Source organism: Xiphophorus hellerii, chromosome 11 (assembly GCF_003331165.1).
Source record: "Xiphophorus hellerii strain 12219 chromosome 11, Xiphophorus_hellerii-4.1, whole genome shotgun sequence".
Lineage (NCBI taxonomy): Eukaryota > Metazoa > Chordata > Actinopteri > Cyprinodontiformes > Poeciliidae > Xiphophorus > Xiphophorus hellerii.
This window is the reverse complement of record NC_045682.1, coordinates 11,200,501-11,219,357: the sequence shown is the minus strand read 5'-3', so window position 1 is coordinate 11,219,357 and position 18,857 is coordinate 11,200,501. Positions and strand designations below refer to the sequence as shown.

At 38.1% G+C, this 18,857-nt stretch overlaps 1 protein-coding gene and 1 long non-coding RNA gene across 3 annotated transcripts in view; one reads left to right on the top strand and one right to left on the bottom strand.

Annotated features, from left to right (window-relative positions):
• LOC116728592 (uncharacterized) overlaps positions 1–8,370 on the top strand; it is a 32,280-nt gene extending 23,910 nt beyond the window's left edge. Inside the window, exon 3 of the long non-coding RNA XR_004341003.1 lies at positions 8,069–8,370. This is a non-coding gene — a long non-coding RNA (uncharacterized LOC116728592). The remainder of the gene's footprint in view (positions 1–8,068) is intronic.
• ppp3ca (protein phosphatase 3, catalytic subunit, alpha isozyme) overlaps positions 1–18,857 on the bottom strand; it is a 205,037-nt gene that overhangs the window by 77,450 nt on the left and 108,730 nt on the right. The gene's annotated exons all lie outside the window — the stretch shown is intronic.

Genomic DNA, 18,857 nt, shown 5'->3' with positions numbered 1-18,857 from the left:
CATTCCTTGCAAAAGACACATTTTTTGTTTTTTTGTGTGTTATTTTATACTGCTATCATGTTCGAAATAAATAACATGGAGGTCAGGTCACTGTCCAGACCGACCCAACACCTTTCAACAACAGGTTGTAAACCTCCACATGTCGAACGCTAACATTTGGACCAGACAAAGAACATGTGATGTTAGGCTTCATATGAGCCTAACATCTCTATAGAGTAGATTGAATCTGACATGAAGGAAAAAAGAGAAGAGGAAAACAGGAAGGAGGAGAGGAGAAAAGATCGGCTGAGAGAGAACCAATAAATGCTTGCAGCGCTGAATTCAATTGTTCTGAACCAACACAATCTCTAACATGTGGCAGATTTAAAATGGCAGAGCTACTCAATATAAGACAAGAATTTTACAGGCTTTGGGATTCAGGTTCTGGTCCTGTGGTGGGGATCGGTTCTGATCTGATCAGCTCTGAGTTTTATTACAGGAGAAGTTTGACTGTGAGGTCTTCAGCACAAATAATGCTTAGGAATTAGTTCTGATCAGTTTGTGAATAAAAATGGAATTCATCATTTTACAGTAAGGGAGGTTACCTGTATGCCTTCTTGAGAATTGCTCCACTGAGTGACTGGAGTATGACAGTTTCAGGTTTCAGGTTTGTGGGAACCAGAATTTCAAACAGGTTGGATATTCCATCAACCACATGATTGCTGGTTGGGAGATGGATATGAGATCAATACTCGACTATCAGGCAGGGACTCGAACCAATCACAAATCAGCTGAATATGAGCAAAAATCTCACAGTGTATCCTCAGGTTAAGCTAAATTATTTACAAAGTAGCTTATTACAAAAAAGAAATCAATATTTTTCAGTAATATGAACTAAGCCCTGATTTCAATCACAAAAACATTCCAACAAACTTTTATGATGAGCTTGTAGAAGGATATACAAATCTTTTCTCTCAATATCAATGCTCTTAACAAATAGAAATAATTTAGTTGAGCAAGGAGGCTGCACAGTATCGCAGTTGGTAGAACTGTTGGCTTGCATTTAGATGGTCCTGTGTTCGATTCCCGGCCTGGGGTCTTACTGCATGTAGTTTGCATGTTCTCCATGTGCATGGTGGGTTCTCTCCAGATACTCCGGCTTCCTCCCACAGTCCAAAAATATGACTGTCAGGTTAATTGGTCTCTCTAAATTCTCCTTAGGTGTGTGTGCGTGGTTGTTGTCCTGTCTGTCTCTGTGTTGCCCTGCAATAGACTGGCGACCTGTCCAGGGTGACCCCGCCTCTCTCCTGAAATGTCTCCCTGGAGATAGACACCCGCACCATTCCTGACCCCAGTAGGGACAAGGGTGTTAGAAAATGGATGGATAGTTGAGCAAGTCTAAAACTGGAAACGTCTACTGATTTACTATAAATATTAATCCATTAATAATTTGGCTTTCTGTTAATATTTTACTAGCATAAAACAAGAACCAAATAAAAAAAACTTTATTAATACAGATGTAATTTTTTATTCTTCAGTAGTTTTTCTGTTTTCCTGGAATTTGCAACTTACCAAATCTGTAACTATAGAGAATAAAGTGAAGGAGACAAAAGTAACGGAAGAAGACAGACTTCCATCTTAGTTTCTTCATCTCGTTGCCAATTACTTGTTTCATAAAAGACTTGAAATTAACATGGAAGCACAAGGAAAAGATTTGTACACCTGTTGTACTAAGATAACACAAAAATATGTGAATTTAAAAGAAAAAATCAGGAGGAAAGAAGATACAATGAGGTGAGAAGAGATGAAAGGAAATAAAAAGGTCAGGCTCACCTTGCTTTTCCCTGAAGCGTCTGCGGGTTTTCCTCTATTCTTTGTTTTTTACAGCTATATCAGTCCAAACAGATGATATAAACTTGATTAAAAGGGCAGTGTGAAGTGACCTTGCCTTAAAGTTTCTTTTGTGAGTAGAAACTTTCAGCTAAGACTGTTTTCTAAGAAGGAACCAAGTAGAACTTTGTCTGCCTCAGAAACGTTCGTTGATAGAAACGGGGGCTGAAGGACAAAAAAAACGCTTTTTACCTGACTTCATATATTTTGTATTTATAGTGAGCTCATAAAAATAATGTAAAGTCATCAGGAAAAAAACATGGCAGCAAATCATAAACTATTTTCCCACCAGCAAATTCTCCGTCACTTTGGATTTCTCATAGTTGCTGAGAATTATTTTATTTAAATTATTTTGAGAATTATTTTACAGCTCAGCCCAACAATGATTCATAACCATGGCAGATTTAGATAAAGTAAATTAATTAATTTTACCAAGATATTTCTTCAGTCTGGTAGATAATGAACAATACCAGTTCATCTGTAGCTTTCCTGGGGAAATTTGAAAGCAGGAAAAAGACTTCCAGACCTTGGCTGGCACTTTGAATGTTGCCTTCGCTCTGTAGTGGACCCCTCAACTTTCTTTCTTCTGGAAAACATCCAGTAATTTCTGATAGAATGATCTGCCGGAGCGGTGCTGCTCAGCACTGCCAAAGAACCAATTTCAGCTTTAGATGAAGTCAGCGAAAGCTGCTGCCTGGGCTTCAGCAACGCTTCATATTTAAAGCCTAAACAAACTGGAGCAGGACACCTGGGCCTCCCCGTCTTTCAGGTCAGACCCTCTGCCCCTCTTAGCAGCAGACTGTGGCCCATGCTGGACACACAGCTCAGCAGGATTTTACAATGCGCTTAGATGACTGCATTTACTTCATCGTCCTCTCAACTTTTGCAGCCTTCGCCATTCTGCCCTCGTCTTCCTTACTTACCTTGATTACTTTGGGAAAGATGCCAGCGAGAGCTCTCGTTCCAGCATGGGTTTGCTTCATCATTAACTTTCTCTCAAGTTGTTATAAGTTTGCATTTGCAAAAGTACAATATTTATAAAATCTGTTTGAGGATATAACAAGGAAGCCTGGAAATGAATTTACTCAGATTCATCTGTCTGCTTCAAATCGAGAAAACACTTTAGGATTTTCTGTAGAACAAAAAAGAAAACCAGGAATTGGCTGTTCTGCTGCCCCTATATGTTTTTTTATAAATATATATTCTACCCACTTCATGGAATTTCAGTCAGAAGTGATGTGATTATAGATTCACCGAACCGATACTAACATCTGTATCTGTCCCGATATTGAGAGAAATTCTAGATCAGATATCGGTAACAGATTTGTTGCAGTTTATTTTTACATGTCTGACCAAGTTAGTCAACCTATTGTTTCTGTCAGTTCGATCCATCCATCCATCCATCCATCCATCCATCCATCCATCCATCCATCCATCCATCCATCCATCATCCATCCATTCTCTAACACACTCGTCCCTAGTGGAGTCATGAGGGGTTCTGGTGTCTATCTCCAGCGGTGAACAAGTGATAGTTGGGGTCACCTGGACAGGTCACCAGACCATCACAGAGTTTGAATTTTTTAAAATTTATTTTACATTGGGTGGTCTTTTCCTGATGGCTCTGACTGAACAAATTAAAGTTGTTTTTACATGTTTGACCAGCTTTTGAGCTGTTGGTGTATTTAAGTGTCCTGTATTGGTTCAGTTATCAGATAAATTTGTAATTCAGTACATTTATGTCTGTGTTTAAAAAAAAAAGAAAGACATTTTGTAAATCAATCTAGCACTGATATTGATACCGATTCAATATTTTTTGATATTGAATCGGTATTGGCCAATAGTAAACCTCAGATATCTGTATCGGAAGTGAAAATAGTGGATCGGTGTATGCCTAGCTGTAATATCTATTATCTGTGACAATAATGAACAAAAACAAAAACATTCAGGATCCTGAGTGTGACTCAAGGAGTTCCAGGCTGAAGATTCACCCCAAACCATCATAGCTCATGACTTCGCCGACACTGTTTACACTTTGCCCTTAGTTACAAACTTTGTTAAGAAGAATGGGCCAAAGTGCCAAAAGATAGGTAAGCTATGGGTTGTGGTACCATATTCATAAACATTTGAGGCTGGAATTGCTGCCAAATGTAGCTCAACAAAGTATTAAGCAAAGGCTGAGAATACTTGCATAAATCTGATTTCTTGGATTTGCATCTTTGATAAATTTGCCAAATTTTGAGGAAAGAGATTCATCTAATACAATTTGGAATAAAGTTGAATAAGAACATAAAATGTGGGAAATGTGATGTACATTGAATACTTTCCTGACATATTGGAAGCAGAATATATCAAATAATTTTGAGTCACATCAAGAATTTGGTATGCCGATGTGAGTAAAACGCCACTAACACAGAGGAGAATGAGATTACGTAATTCTATTATTGGGTCACTGCTATAATTTTTGCTTGTATCTAGTGTTTCTGTAGTTGCGACAGGTTAACTTTGGCATTTCAGAGTAGAATTAAGTACTGATGCTACTTTGTTTACTTAAAGCTACTTATCTTTGGCATTAAAACTTAAGGTAGATATATGATACTGTGGTGGGATTTCCCCTCACTCTTTCTTTAGCTGATCTAAGCTTAAGCTATGCTATAGCAGCTCTCTGGTTCAAAATCTGAAATATGATTTTCAAACTAGTAAAACGTAGATGGTTAAAGCCTCCCCATAAAGCTGTATGATGTCTTTTGTCATCTACATATTTTCTGCAGAAACTGTCCCTTTGTAATTTTCTCTGCATTTCAGATCAAAGAACTTTCTGGATCAAAACTATACAAAAGTCAAAATTATTGTCTGTACCATTGCCACAGAAAACAAAGTAAACACAGCAGTGATGTGAGTAAATGAGTGAATATTAGAGTGTTATTAGCTGAAATGTGACAGAGTCAATAAACACCTGCTGTTTATTTCACAACATGTCATTCACCGTATTTTGTCTCCGTATAATTTTAATCAGTAAGAGTGCTCCTCCACTGGTACAAGTTCCCACTCCCAGTGTCAGTTTGGTGTGTTTAGTGAGAAATTCATCATGTCCCCGACACTCTGGGAAAAAAAAACAACTAAACTAACAGAGCAGCCTCTAATTAAACCGTACGCTCCAGCACTTAAACCTATTAACGCTGGAGGGGATGTTTGTGTGTTTGTACCAAGGTGGTCTAACTACGCCGACAGGAGTCAAGTTGGTGTTGTCCTCTAATCACTTAGTGTCAGTCTGCTGAAAGCTGAAGCATGTGGATATACTTTTAGATGTGGTTATTTTATCCACACTGCTAGCTCTTAGCACAGCCAGACCTTTCTAACATTTCATTCAGCCAAAGGTTTTTGTACAGATTATTAACTCTGCATTCGGTGTGTTTCACTTTTAATCTCCCGTCTTTTAGCTTCACAGTTCTTCACAGGTGTTTTTCCTGAACATTTGGAATTTTACGTAACCCTCTGATGATTCTAGTGAATTTTTTTAAATGAATAATTTATGCTCTACAGACCAATGGCAAAAAACACCGGCCATTTGTGTCAAATTTAGGTGTATTCGCAAAGGTTTTTTTATTGCTTTGCTGTGCGTTCATGTAGATTATGCGTCTTGTAAGACCAGAAGTAATCATTTTTGAAAATGGCTCTGAGTGGAAAAATTTCAAAATGCTTCTTTATTTCTCACTAATATACATGGGAGTGGTGTTTTTTTTTTTTTCAAATAATAATGTCTTTGCCATCGTAACCTGAACATGATGCTGTTCCGTGTTTTTGTGTTGCTCTGTAGGTAGTGTTACAATGCCACCGACTTGTTGATATAATACCTGAAGTAACCATTAGTACTTCATTTGTAGATGATATAGATACAGTTAAATGGTAAATACATTACTCTGCATAGTTACTCTGCATAGTTGTCTTGATGACCCAAAGCTCCTTTAACCTTCAAATTTCTTTCAAACACATTTGCATAAAACTGGAATTAAATTCTTCTTGTGTGACCCAAAATCTACAGTAATACTGTTTAACATCTAAATTTCATACAATTTTACCAAAAATGCTTAAAATAAAATGAGTATGCTGACACAGGTCATGATAAAATAAAAAAAAAATATATATATATACATCTGAAGGACATTTAGATGGTTTTCAGGGGCAGATTATGTTGGGTTGTTGATGTAAGACTTCTTGTAGCCTAACTATTTTATTGGAGTCCATTAATTAGACACTTGTACATGTGAAAAGAACGTATTTGTTTGAGATAGCTATGTTCTGTCAGTGATAAAAGGGTTTGAATGATGAGTAGGACATTATTTTGCATTTCCAAGTGTTTTGACAAAACCGTTAACGGGGTGTACAGTTATGGTTGTATCCTTGATTGGCACACATCATTGGCATCTCAAAAATATTAGTTTTTCAATGTTGTATAATAAGTACATGTACATAGAAAGAATGTCACAAAAAAACTTTATGTCCTTCCCATGTGTCATAAGAGCTCTTATGAGTTAAATGATATAACAATATTCATTTTTAAAAATACAACTAAATGCCTTAGAAAGATGAAAAACAATAGTTTTTTTTTATTTTTATCATTGTTCTGAGTTGGAACTTAACAATTCAAATCAAAGATAAAATAATGATTAAATCTTTGGTAAACTTACAGGTGTGAAAAGTAGCCAAATATACTGTATACAGTTTGTTAATAGAAATATATTTAACTTCCCTCACAGTCAGTGTGAAACAATCAGTGACTTTTGTGGTACAATATGGCAGAAGGGTCAAACTAGATCAATATGAGTGACTCTTCTTGTTTTCACTGAGATGAATGGAAATATTATCCAGAGACATTTGATCTTGTAATGCAGATGTCTCATTGGGATCACATGTAGGAAACACATCAACCAAAATAAATTCATTTAAAAAGTAGGGTGGATTTTAGGTACATCAAAACTAGTTTTTATTGTACCGTATGTGTATTTGGAGAAATTTTACGACATAGTGTCTATATCTAGCCATGCTATTGCCTTCTTACGCAATTCTGCTCGATTTTCATCTTCTCTCACTGCTCGCTCAGTCTGAGATTTCTCCTATTGACTTGGATTTCTCTGGTAGAATTTCAAATGGTCCAAATTTTCCCAAGAAAAAAAGGAGAAGTTGTGAAGAATGATGTTGATTTTCTACTCAGTTTTAGAATTGTAGTCTGTCTGTATTTTTACCAGTAGCAGTGGAAGAAGTGAATAAAGTCATTCAGTCTGTGTCAAGTGAGGAAATCCCATTTAAGAGTAATTTTTTGGGGGGTTGGCAAAGTTACAGTCAAATGTAATGTAAAATGTTGTTTAAAATGTTTTTATTGTGTTTAAGCTGCAGGACCAAAAATGACTAGTAGCAGTGCATATCAAATGTGTTTTCCTCAGTGGTCTACACCTTTACAAAAACTTAAGGCTCTGACTAAAACATTTTAATAAGTGACTCCACTTAATAAAATTCCTCATAAATATTGATTTATTGCAGTGACTCTTAATACAAGTTATGTGTTATTTAAATCATAACTTAAGTTGCTTTAAACCTTTTTTTCCCCCTTTGTCCTGAATGGATGAGAACCTATAATTATGTCGAAATTGAATATTTGGGAGTATCATAACGTAAACTTAAGGCTCAGCACCAGAGTTTTGCTAGAAAAACATTAACATTTTAATTGGTTGTTTTAAAGGCTCTGTGTTGAAGATGGTAAAAAATAAAGACATGCTTTATTTTTTCAGCTGCTCTGCAGTAGCCCTTCTGCTCTCTGCTCCCATACAGGGTGTTGGCCACGCATCCACACTTTAAATTAACATTTATCTCAATCTCAAACAGTTGCCTCAATCGGCTCATGCTTTATATATTTATATCCATGCTTACATCAAATATTGATGAACTCAAATGGTCTCTAACAAACAGAAAACAAATGGACATAAAATATGTTTTAGCTTAAAAACAATTCATATGAGAATATGTGGAACCAAATTCAAAAGGATAATTACCCGGTACAATTCCTGGCATCATCAATATACAGTAATTGTCATAACTCTAACATAATGTTATCTCTACAAACACAATGTTAGAGTTATGTTTAAGTACAGATTCCTATCTTTGTCTGAATGTTAGCTGAGGATTTTTGCCGTCGTGTCATACGCAGGGGGTGCCGAAGCTCGTTGCCATGGAGCCGTGCTGGGGCAGCCGAGCAGGAGTCCTCACTGTGCTGCTGCATCTCCCAAGACTCCCGTCTGGAATACCTCCACCTGGACAGTCTGGTATGATCCGCACACAACGAACTGACCCACATGCCGCACATCACAGCGCAGGCACATCATCTGAATGTGCTGCTGATAAATAAGCTGTCAATAATCACGATAAAATGAATTTTCCTGATGAAATGATGGGATTTATGTAGGACATAGAGAATTTGCCATTTTTTGCAAAATAAAGTCCTTAAAATCAGTTTACATATTAATTGTGTCATTGTGTATCAATTGCTTACAATTACTTAGCCATATTTTTTATATCAGTCTGACCCTCTGCTGTTGTTTTTGCTACAAGAAAATTAAAAGAAACTGCATTTCACTTTGGTCAGAATCTCAGTTATGTCGTGATCTGTGTTTTCTGTGTGTTAATTTTGAGTTTTTCGGTGTCTCTGTGTCTCCGTGTTGTCCTGTTCTCCCCTCGATTACTCCCAGGTGTTTCTCGTTCCCTAATTACCCCGTGTGTATTTAGTGTCACCTGTGTCTCTGCGTCTCTGTCGGGTCCTTGTCTTCTAGTCGTCTAAATGTGCGTTCTGTCATTCGTGTTGTCCATTCGTGTTAACGGTTGCTACCGGCGTCGAGCCCTGGCTTCTGCTCGGCCGTGCTGCCCGTTGCTGGACTGTGTTTTTCATCATTAAAATTCATTATTCATCTTACCTGGGTCCGCTGCGTCTGCCTCACCACCCCTCACCACACCGCAATTCATGACAAGTTAAGCTGCGGTTATTTATCCATTTCTGCTTAACGTTGCTAAAAACAAAGTGAGTTAAAGTTTTTGAGAAAACATGTCCTCCAAGACTTTGTACTGTGACTTTTGGAGCACAATGGAGTTGGTGTTTTTATTTATCACAATTCTGATTCTAAAATTGTAAGCTAACAGAGTCATCAATTACATGAAGATAAAATAATTTCATGTTCCGACAGCAAAGTTAGAAGTGAAAGATTACATCACCCACTTGAATTCCCAACCCTGCCTGCAGCAGGCTTTAAAAAAAAAAATTATCGTGTGAACACGACTTGGCTTAACCCATAACTTTTAATGTATATTATATAAATCCTAAATTCATATTGTGATTTTTAAAACCGGGGTACAAGCATAAGTAATGAGTAATAGAGTCCCAAATTGATGGATGTCTTTCCTTATCAGCCTAAGCTGCCGATACTTACATGTGAAGCCGATCTTATCCTCCGATCTTATTTACCTCAGCAAAGGTCTAAAAATCAACCTCTGTCCTCTTCTGCTCTGCAGTGAGAGGTCAGACTGACTGACCCACCAGGTCAATACAAATTGGATTTAAGTGTTATAAAGATCAAATTTTTGGTAACACTTTATTTGATGGGTTGTGAATAAGACTGTCATGACAATGTCATAAACATGAGTAAGTCTTCATGAATATTTATGACTTTTGTCATAAAATCATGACACTTTTAATACAAAGTTGACATTATGCAAAATGTCTGTTACAACAACTTGACATTAACGTAGACAAAAATGTCTCTGTTACGACAACTTAACATTATCCAAAAATCATCATATGTCTTAAATATGTTATAATAGTAGTCATAATAATGTCATTAAGTGTTATTACTCTGTCAAAAGCTTGAACAAAACAGTAATTAATAACATAAAATTAACAACATGAAATAAAGCGGAACAAGTAGATCCAACAATAAAGATTTCATTAATCTTTATTACACTGTCAAATGATTTAATAACAGAGTCATTAATAATTCCTCTTAAATCAAGTGGAACAAGTAGCACCAGTTATGAAAATGTCATTAAGTGTCATTACAGTGTCATTAATATTAACTCTTACCTCAAATAATGTGAAACAAGTAGCAACAGTTATGAAAAAGTCATTACAGTGTCACATGTAAAATTTAACATTAATGACTGTTAATATGTTAACAGAGTCATTAATGTTAAATTTTACCTCAGGTAAAGTGAAACGAGATGATCTCATGCTGCAAGGAATACCACTGTGTCATTGGCTGCTATGGTCATGAAAGGGGAGAAACTCATGTGTGGTCACCATCCTCCTCTGACCTCAACCCTATTGAGAATCTTTGGAGTTTCCTCAAGCAGAAGATCTGAGGGTGAAATGCAGTTCATATCCAACCAGCAGTTCTGGGAAGATATTCTGACATCCTGCAAAGAAATTCAAGCAGAAACTCCACAAACTCACAAGTTCAATGGACGCAATAATTGTGCAGGTGATATCAAAGAAGGGGTCCTATGTTAACATGTAACTTGGTCTGTTAAGATGTTTTTGATTGAAATAGCTTTTGATTTTAGTATATGTGACCACTTAATGCTGCACATTCAAAGAATGACCGTTTGCAGTTCTTTATAATCCATAAAATGTTTAGAAAATCTGCTGCGCATAAAATTTGGAACAGTGAATTTTGAGTTTTTTATTTTTGAAAAAAAATACTGTTCTCATGGGGAGCTTTGTTCAGTAAAATTTGATTTATACTGTAATAGTTCATGACTTGAAAATTATACTGACCATCATTTGCATTGACCATTTAAGAAAATCTGAGAAAATATCACTTGCACAATCATTTGGAACACGGTGTAGTCACTCCACTGTTACTAACTCAGCGACTTTGTTGCTATATTTAGCAACATTTAATTCAATCTGGAGAGACTCAGATGGAGAAAAGAAGACAATTAGAAGAGTTTATTGACAAACAGGATTTAAAGTCTTTGGCGCTCGGGCCCCGGCTGGGGATAACGGTTATCGCAGCGTTAGTGATAGGCTTCAGATGAGCATTCCCGATGCTGTTAGGAACGTCATCATCCCCCAGGGCCCGGCACTGGTGGTGGAGGTTGAAGAAGGGTGCGGGACTCAGGACCGGGCGAACGGAGGAGAAGGGGTGGTGGTGGGTTGAGCTCGGCTGGAGAGCGAAGGACGCCATGAATGAAGGTCCTTATCAGCTGGGACTTGGTCGATGATTGGACGTGATGTGGCTTGGTCCAGCGTTGATAGGTCGACGATTGTGGGCAGGTCGCTTCAATTAACGGGTCCCGGTGGGGATAAAAGAGTCTTCCAGTTTGAATTTGCGCCTAGGCTTCATGACAAAAAAATTGCCCAAAATCAGAATTGGCATGTCAGACTTTTTAAAAATCGATAATTGCCGATCAGTAAGAAAATTGCAAACGGTGGAGCCCCACTTAAAAATATTTTTTCAAGCATATTGTGGTTCTTGTTTGTAGTTCACGTTCTGCTGTATTTTTAACAGTTTAAAACATTTCTATTGGCTGCTGGCTTCCTGTCTGCTCATGTGTATCTCATCACAGGAACAGAAAACTGCTGCCTCCGTCGTATTCAGTGCTTATCGTTTTCCCAGTCTAAGCTTCCATTAGCAGGCCGCGCTCCTGCCAAACTTTTTATGATTAATCATAACACGTACCAGCTCTCGTATTGCTCATATCTCTCTCTCTGCTTTGTTTTTTTTGTCTGTTTTTACTGTTCTTGTAAAACCATCAGTTGCCTCTGAGCCACATCTGTGATACTTTAGCCTCACAGAAAGAGTTGTCACAATTCATGAAAAGCAAAACTGTTACTTTTCGCCGTTCATCGCCAAACAGCCTGTGGAGATTCAAACAAAAGCCGCAGAAATGGCATCCAAGGTACTGTTCGAATTAAATTGCTGGTTCTTCAACCAAATCCTATGTGATTTAGCAACATGTTTAAAAAAACTTGCATATCCGGATCAGACAGTTTTGCAGCTGCCTGATGTATTATTGAGCAGTCAAACGTGGCGTACGGCGGCAGCTTTCAGACCTGCCAGGTTTCCCCTTCAACACTTTCTGTCAGATCAATTGTTCCCCCGATTTTCCACCATCTGAGCTCATGTTGCCCTATAATCGGGCGTCATGTGATATTCCCCCATCGCCGCAGTCGACCACCAAACCGGTGCGGAAATCACTAAAAGACAGCAGCACTTCCTCAGATCTGACCGAGGCTTGGAGCGTTGTGCGCCGTCAGCACAGTGACGATGTTCTCTCCCCTCAGCTCATCTTCCACTGCATGTATGTGTTCAATCTCTATTTATTTTCCTTTCCTCCTGCAGATTTCTCTTTTGTCAGACTGTGTTGGTTGATTCAAAAACTAGATTTAATTTCCTTTATTAGAGGGAAATGAGCAGAGCAGACATGGGCAGCTGTATTTTCCACAAAATGTCATGGAGGGAGCTGCTCCCAAACACACAAACCACAAACTTAAAGGGACAGTATGATGTATTTTCCTACATCATAGAATCATTTTATAGCACAATCAAATAATTATGTGACCTTCAGTTGTTATAAAAACGATATAATCAAATACGACTTAAAAGAAATTTGACTTTGTAATTTAACACCTTATCTCTTTAAGAAACTCCTGCTCTTTGTGAAACTCCACCTTCAGGAAGTCAGCATAACATCATTAGAGAATCAAGACAACACTCCAGGTGTGTTTGTTAATCCTTCAGTGAACTGAGTTCAGGTCCTCCAGTCACGTCTACAGCCGCAGTCGTTCCAACATGAAACTTTTAACATGACGCCTCACTCTGTAGAGTATCTGTTAACTCTCGTAAAGCAAAAACAGACAGTTGGTTGCTTGATGTTACTTATTTAGTTGATTTCACTGTAAAATGGTGAGCTACACAGACAGACAAGGATACAAACTGAATTTTTCATTTTATTGTAAATCTTTAATGAAGAATGAAGTCAGGGATGGTTAGTATCCATCAGTTGTAAGCATTGGCAGCCCTCGGTGTATTAGTGGATACACAGCTAACATGTTTTACAAGGTATGAAGTTTGATGTTGATGTACTTTTTCATCTTTTCACTGGTTAAGGATGTCACTTGTGTGACATGAAATTGTTCTTCATTATGGCTAAATAACCACCTCATTCTAGTGCAAAAACCTTTTTAGGTTTAAAAACACACACACACACACACACACACACCCCACACCCCTATATATATATATATATATATATATATATATATATATATAATTGGTGTTTTTCCATTAAGCAATTTTTTTTATTTATTTCAATTTGCACAATTTTATGGTCAACGGAGAAACAGCTTGTTAAGCTAGAATAAATAGATTTCACATACCACTTTATACAAATTGGTTGAATAATTTGAGATTCAGAAATTAGTGTTCTTTTGTACATTTGCAAGTGCAACAACCTGTTCATTAAACATGTTCAAAACTCTGGTTTAGATATTTACAAAGACCTATAAGCAAAACCTAACCAAGCTGTAAGAATTTATACAATGGTGCGGAAACTTGGAAATAATGAAATATTTTCACATTTCGTCACCTTCCTGAAATAATGGCCTATAGGGTCGTTATTTGCCGTAAGTGATTTTGTCAAAAAAAAAAAAGAAAAATTACCCCCTCTCGCTTTTCAAAAGATATTTTAGGCGACAAAAAAATACTTTTGGCAAAAAATGAGCCATTATTTTAGGAAGGTGGCAATTTGTGTGTGTTTTTGTGTAGTTATTAGACTTCGAGCTAAAGGAAATTGTTTCCGAAACATCTTTGATTAAAACAGCTTTATTTACATTTCTGGGCAACTTTCAGTCACAAATGTGATAATTTTGAACTTGATTATAGCTCCCACATAATTTTCGTATTTAAAATAAAAGCAGGAAGTGACAAGTCTTGGCGTATGGATCAACCTCTTCAGACTCTTGTGGTATTTTTCTTCATCTGATCACATCAGTCCCCTCCGTCTGTTTTTGAAGCCTACAGCCAACAGTCCTGTCTCCCTCCGTTCATTTAAAAATCAGACTGTCTGCCGTGATCACAGCATGCTCAGTCAAAAATGAAAGATCTAGGTCCAGGCGTGTAAACATACATGGTGCTCTTAAGCACTGAGGAATTAATGGAAGTGATCTCACCCCACCCACCCTTGAGCTCCCATGAGACGCTGCGTACGGCCACCAGACAGCAGTCCTCCATTGATGTTGGGATGAGTGGGGATGAAGTCACTGCAGGCTAACTCCACCCACTCTCTGTGTGAGACACTTCAAGAGGAATCCGTGATGAGGGAGCCTATTTTAGCTCCACTTCACCCACGCTCTTTCCAAGCTTTGTTTTCTGCTTGTCCTCCTTTGCTGCTCCCTGGAGGGGTCACCATTAACTGACCCCTTTACATTTAGCAGAACACAACTGATTCATGATAATGAGAATGGAAAATGGAGGCAATCTGGACCAAAATTCTGACTCTAGTCAGAACCTTGTTTTATTTTCCGTTTGTTTCACTCGAGTGGAATTTATTTAGAAATGTTCCTTCTTGACTACGACAGACTGGCGACCTGTCCAGGGTGATCCCTCCCCTCTCGCCCGGAACGTTAGCTGGAGATAGGCACCAGCACCTCCCGACCCCACTAGGGACAAGGGTGTTAGAAAATGGATGGATGGATTGATTCTTGACATTCAAGGCCGTTCAATTCAAAAATACTTTATTTACCCTTAAAGGAAATTAAATGTTGTCATAACTCTTATCATCCAAGTTGTTATGGATGGTGATACAGTGGACAAGAAGGATCTCTACAGCATCCTCATCCTAGGACTGACAACTGATTTGTTGTCAGGCTGGTAATGAATCTGAAGAGGCCTCTGATTGAAATCTGTACAATAATCTAATGACTGTCATGACATGGCAGTAGAGATGATGTTCCACCTCAACATGTCCTGAATGACACCATCAGCAAGGCTGGACTATCAAAGGGGAATTATGGGCACAGGTTTAGGGGGGCACACCCATTTGGGACTCAAGAGAATTGCACAGTTTAAAGGTGGCAGGTGTTTTCCAGGCACCTAGAGACATTTTATAGTACAATCAAGTAACTATGTTAACTTTAGCTGTTATAAAAATTATGTATATATCTAACATGACTTAAAAAAAATTGGCATTATGATTTAACACCTTTAAATGGGGCTGGTGTCTCTTTAAAAACTCCTGCTCTTTTTGAAACTCTGGCTTCAAGAAATCAGGAATGCTAAGCCACATATATTATGGGAAACATTTAATGCGCTTGCACTGTGCTTAGCTGCTGCTTTTCAAAACCAGGCGACCAGATATCCAGCTTCAACCCGTGGCAGAGTGAAGAGCACCCTCTCAAACAAATGATGTAAAAGTTTCTCAAGGTTGGATCATGTATTCACTGATCACAAATAATAATTATTTTGTTTTCCCTGAATATTATTTGGAATGAAGAAAAAAACTTGTTCATTAATGGTTTATCTGACTGGAATCAACACAAACAGGTGCAAGACTTTTAAACTGTTTTTAAACAGTTATTCGTTAGCACTGCTAATCCACCTCATTTTCTTTTGCCGCTACTCTTTAAATTTATCTGTCCATACAGTCAGAAGAGAAACGTTGGAGTTGGGAATCATCATAACTGCCCAAAAGTAAAAAGATAAGAGCAAATGTCCTTCCAGTTGCACAGCCTCCATAACTTGAGGGAGTAATCAGCCAAATGAAGGAGGCCTCAGCTGGAGAAAGTAAGAATAAAATATTAGTAAAAAGAACAAATCAGAGTGAATTGGAGCTAATCCAGCATGGTGCCAGTTAGAGCAGGGCAATTCTAGAACTCAACATACATAATCTTTTCATCCCACAGGTCTGCCCAAATGGCCCTGTTCTCAGTCAGCAAAGTCTTCAATCCTCACCTTTCTCCTTTCACATATGAAATGTGACTTCCTGAATTTAGACTGCCTAGCAGCTGCTGTCAGTCAGACTGCTGATGACTTTTCACACATGGAGCCCGCCTCCAAGTCTCACTGAGAAGGGACAGCTTGTCCACCGAGTGACTGAGTCAAAGTCACCGTGGCCTGAAATGATGGACAGAGCTGCAATATATATATATATGTATATATATATATAAAAGGTGACAGGATTTTATTTTTGGCTCCATGACAACAACCTACTTTCTCCTTTTTTATCAGTTTTACCAGTTGTTTTTTTTATTTTCTCCTTCAACTAAAGTTGCATTTTAGAAAACAGAAACCAATCAGGAGGAGCATTTTTTCAGCAGACAGAGACACAAAGTTTCACAAAGTTTCTTTACAGACTTCTTCCTGTGCTCAGACACTGGGGTCGTTACAGAGGTGCAGCATTGTTCTTCGACTTTTCTTATCTGCCTGTGCAGCAGAGGAGGTGTTTTGTAAAATCCATCTGGGAATACAAAAACACTGGAACTTTAATGTCACCAAATGAATAAACGAGAACTGGAAAGGAGGAAGGAGAGCGGTTGAGGGAGGTTGGTAAGACGTTTCTATAAGGTATCCTCAAAACTAGATATGTAAATGGCCCTGTTCTAAAAAGATGTTCAATCAAATGTAAGTTTCTTCAAAAATCAATTTTTAATATCTTTTGTAGGGTATTAAAGATAGTGATGGGTCTGCATGTGATATTCTTGTGATATTTGAATTATTTTTCAAATTCTCCTCTTCAGATGGAGCTTTGCCACCACCTGGTTGTAACAGCAACACATTACATGCTATTGATGCTAAAAAGCACAAAAATTAGACCGTCTTTAATTGAATTAGCTGACTTGAAACTGTAATGATTAGTTAAGGCTTAGACAATCTGAGTACCTCAACATTTTCTAAGGAATGCATTTATTTTGAATTAGTGGATCATTTTCAGGAAATGTTGGCAGAATGTCATACTTGTGTTCATTTTGATGATTTCACAAAAACTTGATCTGATTACATTTTTAACTAATAAGAATCAGGAAGGTGAGTCTTTTGTCTTGGTTTGGGATGTTTTTGTACCATTTAGTCTGGCTCTGCTTCCTTCTTAGTGAAAGTGTGAAGTACAGCTGTCAGGATGGAAACGAGTGAAAAAAAAGAAGGCCAAGACTTTGTAACTTAGCAGTATTGTTTAGTCTGCTCTTTGTAATAAGTTTTTCATCCCTTTCTTACTTGACAAAAGTAAGAAAGGGATGAATAAAACTGGTCATGTGCAAGCCCCTTGAGACACATGTAGACACATGCTAGCTGCAACACGTACAGTATGCTTCCACATCTTCAGTCATCACCCCGAGAGAAAAAGTCAAATGATCAGCATGGAAAGAGAAAAAACCTCTACTTACTGCAGCTTTGTTGCCATAACCAGGCTATTCATTCATTTTTGTAAACAGGAAATGACACGTATTATGCTTTTCACTGGACCTCCCACTACGCACATCCCCAAATTGCATGAAAGTTTGGTTGTTTTATAATGTCTGTTGGAGATTATAAAAACTCACATGACCATTTTAACATTACCCAAGATTTGGACTACGCATATCCTGGGGAGGATACACACAAGGGTTTTTATTGCAGTGCTGTTGTTCTAGACAACAACAGTAATGCAAGAATGGTGAATATTGCTGGCATGAGAGAGTTTGAGACTTCTTCTTAAGCAGCAGGGCACAAAGTAGCTAAATTACAGCCCACTTCTTTGATTAAGCAAAGAATAAATCCAGTTACGTGTTACGTGTCCAGCTATCAGCTATCAATCGGACATAACAACATGAAACTCCTCTGCTTTCTGTGACCGGACCTTTGACTAGTGACCTGTACGAATCTTCCCTGGCAATATCATCCTCTACTTCCCTTTACTGCATCAACCTCATTCCGCCCTCCTCTTCCCCTCTCTGAGCCCTTTCTCTCTGCCTCCCTTTCTTAGTCTGACTGGATTGCTTCTCAACAGAAATCGGTGGGCAAAGCTCACAAACTGAGCTCCATTGACCTGAAATTGATCGCTGATTTTTGAACCTCTCTGTCTTTGAAACAATCCACCCCACTGGGATGGATTCCTGTCAGTCCCACTCTTTCATCTTTCATCTGTCTTATTGTTGACTCTTAGTCAAACGTTGAAGGTTTTTTCAGTATGTTTTACTCCCAGTTTACCCTCACTACCCACTTCAAGCACATCTGCTTGACTGCTTAGCACAAATAATGAATCGACTAATTACAGGGCAGCAACTCTGTAGATTTGGATATTTTGATGTGAAGACCTGCTGAAATTCAAACAGAATCAGAGTCAGAATAGAGATGAAATGATTTTTGGTACCAGACAGATTGGTTTGAGTACCAACTGAGTTCAAAGAATTATGGGCAGACTAGTTCAGAGTCTTAGAAAAGCTGTCAAACCCCGGTCTATAGCAACAAAAGGATAACTTTCACACAGGGTCACCAAAATTACAATGCCTTAAACCAACAGTTCAGATGAATGGTGGTGTGATCATTTCCTTAACATCCTTTGGCACACCAAACACTCTAAGGAAACAAGGTAACCAATTACAGCCTAACTCTTCTTAGTGATGTCTTCTTATGAACGTCAGTTAAATGCACTATTCATGAAAGTCAGCCTAGTTTTCCAATATACAATCTCATTATTACTTGTGACCGTTGAAGACTTTCCCATCATCTGTTGTGTTTTCGGATCTTTTTCAGTGTAACATCTGGCATAGTAAAACTTACCGCCTGTGTGTAGATCGTACTCATGCTTTCATGTTGATTCAGGGTGGTCACACACTCTTTGATGTTTTCAGCTTCAGGATGACCTGGCTGCAGCCAAAGTTAGCAAGCCGGCTCCTCCCGCCACAGATGCTTCCCAGATGCAGACCTATTTTTCCCACAACAGATCTACGCCAACCATATTGACGGGTATTTTTG